The following is an 8,152-nucleotide window of genomic DNA, read 5'->3' as shown; positions in this document are numbered from 1 at the left end:
ACACGTTAAGAGAACAGGAATATTCTCACTCTCAGGCTCTAAGACGATGTTTGGGGAAACCAGGAGGCAGTGCTCTGTGGCAGTAGATTGGGAGTAGCCAGCACTGGGAACTGTTAAAGTCACCCTGCATGAGATTTGTTTCTGGGCAAGAAGTGTTGGTGGAGCTCAAAGTCTAACTACTTCGCACAATTAATTGAACCCTGCAGTAGAAGCAAAACCCCTGGTTGTGAACTCAGGTATTAAAGCTGACGTGCACACAAGGATGGCAGAAGACCATTTCGGCCAATTCATCCAGGTCCAATGCTGATTTGGCATGGTTACCCCCACGTGCTCCACAGACCTCCTCTGCTCTGAGATGGAGGGACTGGGATTAACCTGGCCTACTGTACCCAGATCATCCGGTGAGTTCCCACAAGGATATTCTCAGACTCCAGTTTAGTGGTCTTGTTCACTGGTTATAATTCACTGGAATGAAAATCCACAGCTCTCAGTATTAGTAGTTGTAATAGTCATAGCAGAGTCTCTGTTGCTTTTATAATTTCCCTGGTGGTGGCGATACAGCATGTGGGGAGGGTGCCCACACACTTCAAGGCATGTGGCTCCTCTACACTGAAGCCTTTTCAAGGACAGCAGCCTTGGGCTTTCCGGATTTTAGGTAAGTTAGGGAAATTCAGTACTCAGATCAAAGCCAAATGAAATAAAAAAGCCATTTTCCATGCCAGCTGAGGTCCCTTCATGGACACATGAAAAAGGAAGGAAAGCAGGGCCTGGGAGATAATCAATATTCAACTTAAATAAACTGGAATATTAGAGCTCAGTTTCATTCTGCTCTTCATTTTTCTCTGAACCACGTCACCCCTTCCTAATTATGACTGAAAACTACCCAGGAATAGAATTATCACAGCATTTAAAGACTGCTGTGTTTAGGGGCTGCCATTGTCCTATAAAAATCTGCATGTAGACTTGAGCTCTAAGCCAAGGATATTTGACCTCTGCTGTACCAAGGGCTCCATTTGTAACCTCCCAGAAGCCCAGTGGCTGTGCCTGATTTGCATTAATATTTACATAAATCTACATATGCATGGTTTGCAGGTTTGGTCCATGAGTTGATTATGTCTTGTTTGCTCTAAAAGTTTAGAACTGAAAGTAAGGGTGAAGGTTATAGCTATCTAAGAGAAAAACATTCGTTGTCCAGGAAATTTAAGAGTCTCTTTTTTAATATGTCTCACACAGAAGAAAAGCCTTTTAAAGAGTAATCGTTGTCAGCTCTCTGCTCCTCCCCGTTCGACAGACAGCCGCATCTTCTGATGCAGTGCCAGCCGCGTCCCTGAGACACAACGGTGAAGGTCGGAGTGAACGGATTTGGCCGTATTGGGCGCCTGGTCACCGGGGCTGCTTTTAACTCTGGCCAAGTGGATATTGTCGCCATCAATGACCCCTTCATTGACCTCAACTACATGGTCTACATGTTTCAGTATGACTCCACCCATGGCAAATTCCACGGCACAGTCAAGGCTGAGAACGGGAAGCTTATCATCAATGGAAAGTCCATCTCCATCTTCCAGGAGCGAGATCCTGCCAACATCAAATGGGGTGATGCTGGTGCTGAGTATGTTGTGGAGTCCACTGGAGTCTTCACCACCATGGAGAAGGCTGGGGCTCACTTGAAGGGCGGGGCCAAGAGGGTCATCATCTCTGCTCTTCTGCCGATGCCCCCATGTTCGTGATGGGTGTGAGCCATGAGAAGTATGACAACTCCCTCAAGATTGTCAGCAATGCCTCCTGCACCACCAACTGCTTGGCTCCTCTGGCCAAGGTCATCCATGACAACGTCAGCATCGTGGAGGGACTCATGACCACCGTCCATGCCATCACTGCCACCCAGAAGACCGTGGACGGCCCCTCTGGGAAGCTGTGGCACGACAGCCGAGGGGCTGCCCAGAACATCATCCCTGCTTCCGCTGGTGCTGCCAAGGCTGTAGGCAAGGTCATCCCTGAGCTGAACGGGAAGCTCACTGGCATGGCCTTCCATGTCCCCACCCCCAACGTGTCCGCCGTGGATCTGACCTGCCGCCTGGAGAAAGCTGCCAAATGCGACGACACAAGAAGGTGGTGAAGCAGGCATCAGAGGGCCCCCTCAAGGGCATCCTGGGGTACACTGAGGACCAGGTTGTCTCCTGCAACTTTAACAGTGACACCCACTTCTCCACCTTCGATGCCTGGGCTGGCATTGCTCTCAACAACCACTTTGTCAAGCTCATTTCCTAGTATGACAATGAATTTGGCTACAACAATTGGGTGGTGGACCTTATGGTCCACATGGTCTCCAAGGAGTAAGAGCTCCCTGGACCACCAGCCCCAGGGAGAGCAAGAGGAAGAGAGAGGCCCTCAGCTGCTAGGGAGTCCCTGCCCCAACTTATCCCCCAAAACACTGAGAATCTCCCGACCTCCACCGTTTCCATCCCAGACCCCCTGAAGAAGGGGAGAGGCTTGGGGAGCCCTGCCTTGTCATATACCATCAATAAAGTGTACTGTATCCAGCCCCCCCCCCCAAAAAGTAATCATTGTCAGTCTTCTGCCTTCCATTTCCATAGGGCCATAATGAAACTTCTCATCTTAGAGAAATGAGAATCTATCAATTAAATGTTGAGTATTCTTAAATAAATATTGTTATTATAGACTAAGTTCTCACCCTGAAAGTGAGAATTTATAACTAGATGCATGCCACACATTAAATGATTAGAGAAAACTATAAGGGAAAACTTGGGTTTCCAGGCTATCACTATTACTGGAACATCCAAGGCTGGGATCATTCTAACTGAGGTTCCCCCTCAGGATTCTTACATCATACAGCATCTCACCTCACCTCTGTTATTAGATAGCCAGCTTTAGGGCTCCTTTTATGAGGTGGAGTTACATGGGCTTTGTTCTTTTTTATTTTATTTTATTTTATTTTATTTTATTTTAAAGATTTTATTTATTTATTTGACAGAGACACAGTGAGAGAGGGAACACAAGCAGGGACAGAGGCAGAGGGAGAAGCAGGCCCCCCACCGAGCAGGGAGCCCAATGCGGGGCTCGATCCCAGGACCCTGGGATCATGACCTGAGCCGAAGGCAGACGCTTAACGACTGAGCCACCCAGGAGCCCCTGGCTTTGTTCTTTAATACAAGAGTATTCCTCTTCCTTTTTTACCATTGTGTAGAAGACATAGATCATGAGGATTAAAAATAGGAGCCCTGAAATTACATAATTCTGACCCTGCCACTTACACCCAGTGTGATTCTTGGTTAAGTTGCTTTAATTTTCTATGCCTCAGTTTCCTGCTCAGTAAAATGACTTAGTAATGCCTATCTCAAACAACAGTTATATAAGGATTAGATGAGACAATGTGCATAGTGTTGACCTTAGAAAGAACTCAATCCATGATGCATATTAATATTATTTTGTCTTTAAGCGACCTCAGTACTTTGCAGATTGGGTCAGTTTTCTCCCAATTCTGAGGATCCCATCTCCCACTACTGGTCGTATCTCTTGGAACTTCTACCTTACCAACAATTGCAACACTTATGTGGACTCTGAGCAGTACTCTTAGTTTGATATTGTTAGAGATCATTTTTAAAGGACTTAGCCTAAATTTCATAGAGCTGGACAATGGAAATTTCTCTGGCATGATTCTACTTTTCTTACTTCAGCGTCTCTGCCATTTCCCCAGGACTGAGAGTGGAACTTCTTCCCACTGGCTCTCTCTGGGATCAGAGCTGAAATCCTTCTGTGTACTGCGGTATCAAGACACTTTCAATATGCCTTCTTCATACTGTAGTTTTGGTAGAATTATTGGACTCACTATTGCACACTGAACTCCAAACTCTCCAAAACATTTTTCTGCCAAATTTTTTATTTACACTAAATAGGAACTGTGAAAATGAAGTTTAAATCCAGTTCTCACTGGCTGAAATGCCTTTATTTGTAAACCAAAGACTAAGAAGCATGCCATCATATTCCAGAATTCCTAAGGAGAAGTATTCAAATTAGGCTTTTTCTGGACCCTGGGTTGCATTATGTGATACAGACTTTAGGTACAATAGATCCTTGAGATTTGCCAGAGGTATATGCTGAGAAACTTGAAGATTCCAAATTTCATGTTCGGAGGTTACTGTGTGCACAAAGACAGGTAGAGAACAACAAAAGGTCATTAAGTTGTAGATGCTCAACAGTGGACTAGTTTTCCTCACTAATCAGTGATTTCCTCCTTCACATCATGATTCTAATCCGTGCCTAATGAAAGTAATAAGAATCAAAATCTCTTGCAACAGTCAAAACTATGAATGGTGTATCTATAAATTCTCAAGTTCTACTTTGTTGCAGAGGTTCATAAAAGGTGAAAATCATTGAGTTTCATTATGGTCTGATGTGAACTAAGACTTGAAATATGTCAGGATTTGGAAACCTAAGACAAGGGAAAGAGTGCATGGGACAATATATCCAACGATAAAAATAAAGAAATGACGGGGGCTGAGAATAGTGTTGAAATGGGCCACAGAGGAATAGTTTACTTGGTAAAGCTCTCATTTGGTGTAAACTATTCTAGTGTTCAACAGTTGTTTTACTTCCCAGAAGTTTTAGTTGTAATAAACCAGAAATTCATCATGAAGTTTAACCCATTCTTGTGTTCATCATGGAGCTAGATCAGAATACTTGCACCAGAGATGAGAAGACATCCAATTATATGACAATGGTAGAAATTGGTCACCAACCTCTGTGTAAATTGGTATGTTTGTAGATTGCTGTGGAATTATCTTTCATCCTGTCCTTTAGAATTAAGCTTTTCAATATGTTTTAATCTTTTTCCCTGGGTTTCATTCTCTACCTCTTAACTTATTTAGCTCCTTACTGAACTACATGAACAATAGATCTTCACATGGCTAGAAGTAGAAAAGAATATGATAAAAATATACTGCTTCTAAGAGATGAATGATTTGTGTGCGTGTGTGTGTGTCTATGTGTGAGACATATATGCTGCTTCAAAACTTCTTTTTCTTTTGGCAAATAAACATTTTTTTTCCTTTCGTTCTACTTTCTCTGCCAAGGAAACTCATTCCCCTAAGTGGAACAATGTGAAAAAAAGACAGCATACGATGACTTGCAGCCACTTGTTAGCTGACCAGACTCTGTAGTAGCTCTAGTAGGGGATGAGGAAATGCATCTGGAGTTTCAAGGCTTGATCTGGTCACTGTGGAATTGAGAGCAATTCTGCTCACTTCTCTGTGTTTCCCTTTCCTATAAAATAGAGGTGAAAATCTCTTCTCTCATTTCACTATTATATCTGGTAGACTGAAATGGTACAAACATGTCTATTTTTAAGGAGGAGAACTATATGGTTCAGATGTCTGTATATACCCAATTTTCTTCAGTGGTCCCAAATTAAACAACATTGTTCCTTTATCTATATAAAGCCATGAACATTTCCTGGCAATTCCAATATTTCAATGTTCAAGTTACATTTCTTGCACTGCCAAACACACACAGAAATGCTACAGAAATCCTCTCTTTGGCCACACTGTCTAGATTTTTGGTGTTAAAAATGTAATAAATCACTAAACAGTGCAATGGGATATTTCATTTTTTGTGTGTTTTTGTTTTGTTTTGTTTTGTTTTGTTTTCTCAAGCATCTATATCTTTACTGGGAGTGTTGAGGATTGGTTGGTGTGTCCAAATCCCCACGTCACTGTCTTTCCTTCTAGCCCACAATTATCTTTCTCTGTTGGAACAACAATTCCCCTTCTGTTATCAAGTGTTTTCATTTGTGTGACATAATTTGCCTCATTTTTTTTTCTTTCATTTCAGGAGGTTACATAAACAACCTTATCGTCTAACTAAGCTTAGTGAGAAAGGAAAAATGACTTTCACACCTGACTATATGAAACATGATTACAGAATGCTTTTATCGGGATTCTTACTTCTGAGATTGAGATAGTACAACTCTGGGACAGAATATATGAGGGAATATCCATGCCAATCAACTCAAATGAAGAAATTTCTAATGCAATCCTTTGGTGACACTTTGCTATTTCTCCTTGCTTGGGCTATGGAAAAAGCCTCCTTGCCAGCTCCCTGCCATCACTCTTTCCCCATAAAATAGCCAAAGTGATTTTGTAAAATAGAAATCAGATGTTACATCACTCCCTGTCAAAGTCTTCAGTGCCTTGTCATAACACTTGGAATAAAATTCAATTTGGCTTAAAAGACCCACCTCACTGGGGCCCAGCCCTTGTCATCTCCCATCTATACCACCTACCTCCTTCCTAGCTTTTGAGCAACTTCAAATCTTACAGCATCATAGGGCCTTCATTTCTGATCTTTCTCTTTATGTCCTTCAGGGTCTTCCATTGGAATGTTGCCCTCTCAGACAAATGCACATACTCACCCTCTCTTTACCCTACCTTTCTTTTTCTTCATAACATCATTTGAAATTACATTAAATTATTAGTTTGTTTGTTTTTAAAATGTGTACTTTTTGACAACAGGGTCTGTTTTGATATTACTCACTTCTGTCTCCCCAGAAATTGTCTCCCCAGAAACTAAAACCATGCTTGGGGCATAATAAGTGTTTAATAAACATTTGTCAGGTAAATGAATAAATTCTTAAGCACACACTATATCTCTTTCTTATAGCTTGGTGTTACTATCCTTCAGAGGTGAAAATAAATGTTGTTCTCATTTTTATGAGTAAACTCTTTTTAGAAGATAAAATAATTGAGTCATTTATTTATATGAAAGCTGTTAATTCATTTTGTAAGAAGAGTCTCTTCATTATTTTTTTGGTCTCCCCCAATGAGGCTGAGGATCCTCAAGCCTGAAAATAAAAGTGTTGTTCATCAATCTACCCAACCACTCTTCACTAACTTTTGACCCAACAAAGAGGAACTAAGATATAGGTAATGACTGCTGAGTCCTTGGGTACACAGGAACAAGAGGGGAAAAGACAAAGGCAGTGGTAGCATATAAATAGATCGCCTTTGTCCCTCCTCTGTCTGGCCCTGGAAGAAATGCCAAGGTGCTGGCAGAATTACTAGTAATTGATTCCAGAATTGCCAATGCTATGACTGGACATATTGAGGGGGAAAAGAAGTAGTTTTCCTTTAATTCCATGTTTATCTCTTGCAAAGTACATTTGGCCACAGTATCTTTCACTCCACAAGAGGTTATTGAAAGACATTGAGAGAAAAATCTGAACTTAAACTTCCTTAGAAATGACCCTGGGGAAGGGGGTGCTCTACAGCTATAATAAATTATTCTAGGAAGAACCAAAGGGAAAAATGCTGTTCTCATTTTCAGTGAACCTAACAGAACATTTTTCTCCAGACATCGTTTTGCTGGCATTTGATGACAATTTGTCATACCAGGAATTCACAAAGCTTCAAGTCTGCCAGGACCAATCTGAATTGGTAGAGAGGATGTTCTCAGATTTTCTATGGAATTTATAATTATCCAGTAGGGTAATGCTGGAGAGCCAGTCTCTGAATGGCACCCACTAGCCCAAACTTAGAGCATTTTACAAAGGATCAAAATGAATCAGAGACACATTTGTAAACTCTGTATATTCACATGTTGTTAAGATCTACAAATTCTTGATTCTTCCATTATTTCATTAATTTAATAACTTTATTCAGTGAACATTTAGTAAGCATCTACCAGTGCCAGGGTTCATATCAGGTCAGAGAATAGAGAGAGATTTTCATTTTCTCATGTCATTTAGAATCTAGTTTATTTTGAGCTTTCCTATCATGTGGCAGAAAGTCTGTCTGGGAAAAAAATAGGAATTTTCCTCAAGGAGAGAAAGCAATGCGTGTAGAACTCCTGGTGGAAATTAGCAGAAAATGGCAGCTAAAATATAGAGAATGAGATTTCCTGGAGTTAATTTTGATCTCATAGCAGTATGGATTTAACAAAACTAAACTATGGACCTAAATTTTAAATCAACCAGTTAGCTTTTCTTTTCTCCCAAGGCAACATACTTCATTGCTGAATTCAGACCACCATTTTTCCAAATGTTTACAAATGCAGGATATAAGAGATGTGCAAGTAGGAATAGTTCTACCACATATTGAATTATTATTAGAAAACACACAGTAAAGGCACAGGAAGCTCT

The 8,152-nt window shown here is 41.1% G+C and overlaps 1 pseudogene; it reads left to right on the top strand.

Moving 5' to 3' along the window:
• The first annotated feature begins 1,296 nt into the window (after positions 1 to 1,296).
• Positions 1,297 to 2,485, top strand: LOC118552271 (glyceraldehyde-3-phosphate dehydrogenase pseudogene; annotated as a pseudogene).
• The last annotated feature ends 5,667 nt before the right edge of the window (positions 2,486 to 8,152 follow it).

This window comes from Halichoerus grypus, chromosome 6 (genome assembly GCF_964656455.1).
Source record: "Halichoerus grypus chromosome 6, mHalGry1.hap1.1, whole genome shotgun sequence".
Taxonomy (NCBI): Eukaryota; Metazoa; Chordata; class Mammalia; order Carnivora; family Phocidae; genus Halichoerus; species Halichoerus grypus.
Note: the sequence above shows the minus strand (reverse complement) of the source record. Positions and strands in the feature narration are given on the sequence as shown.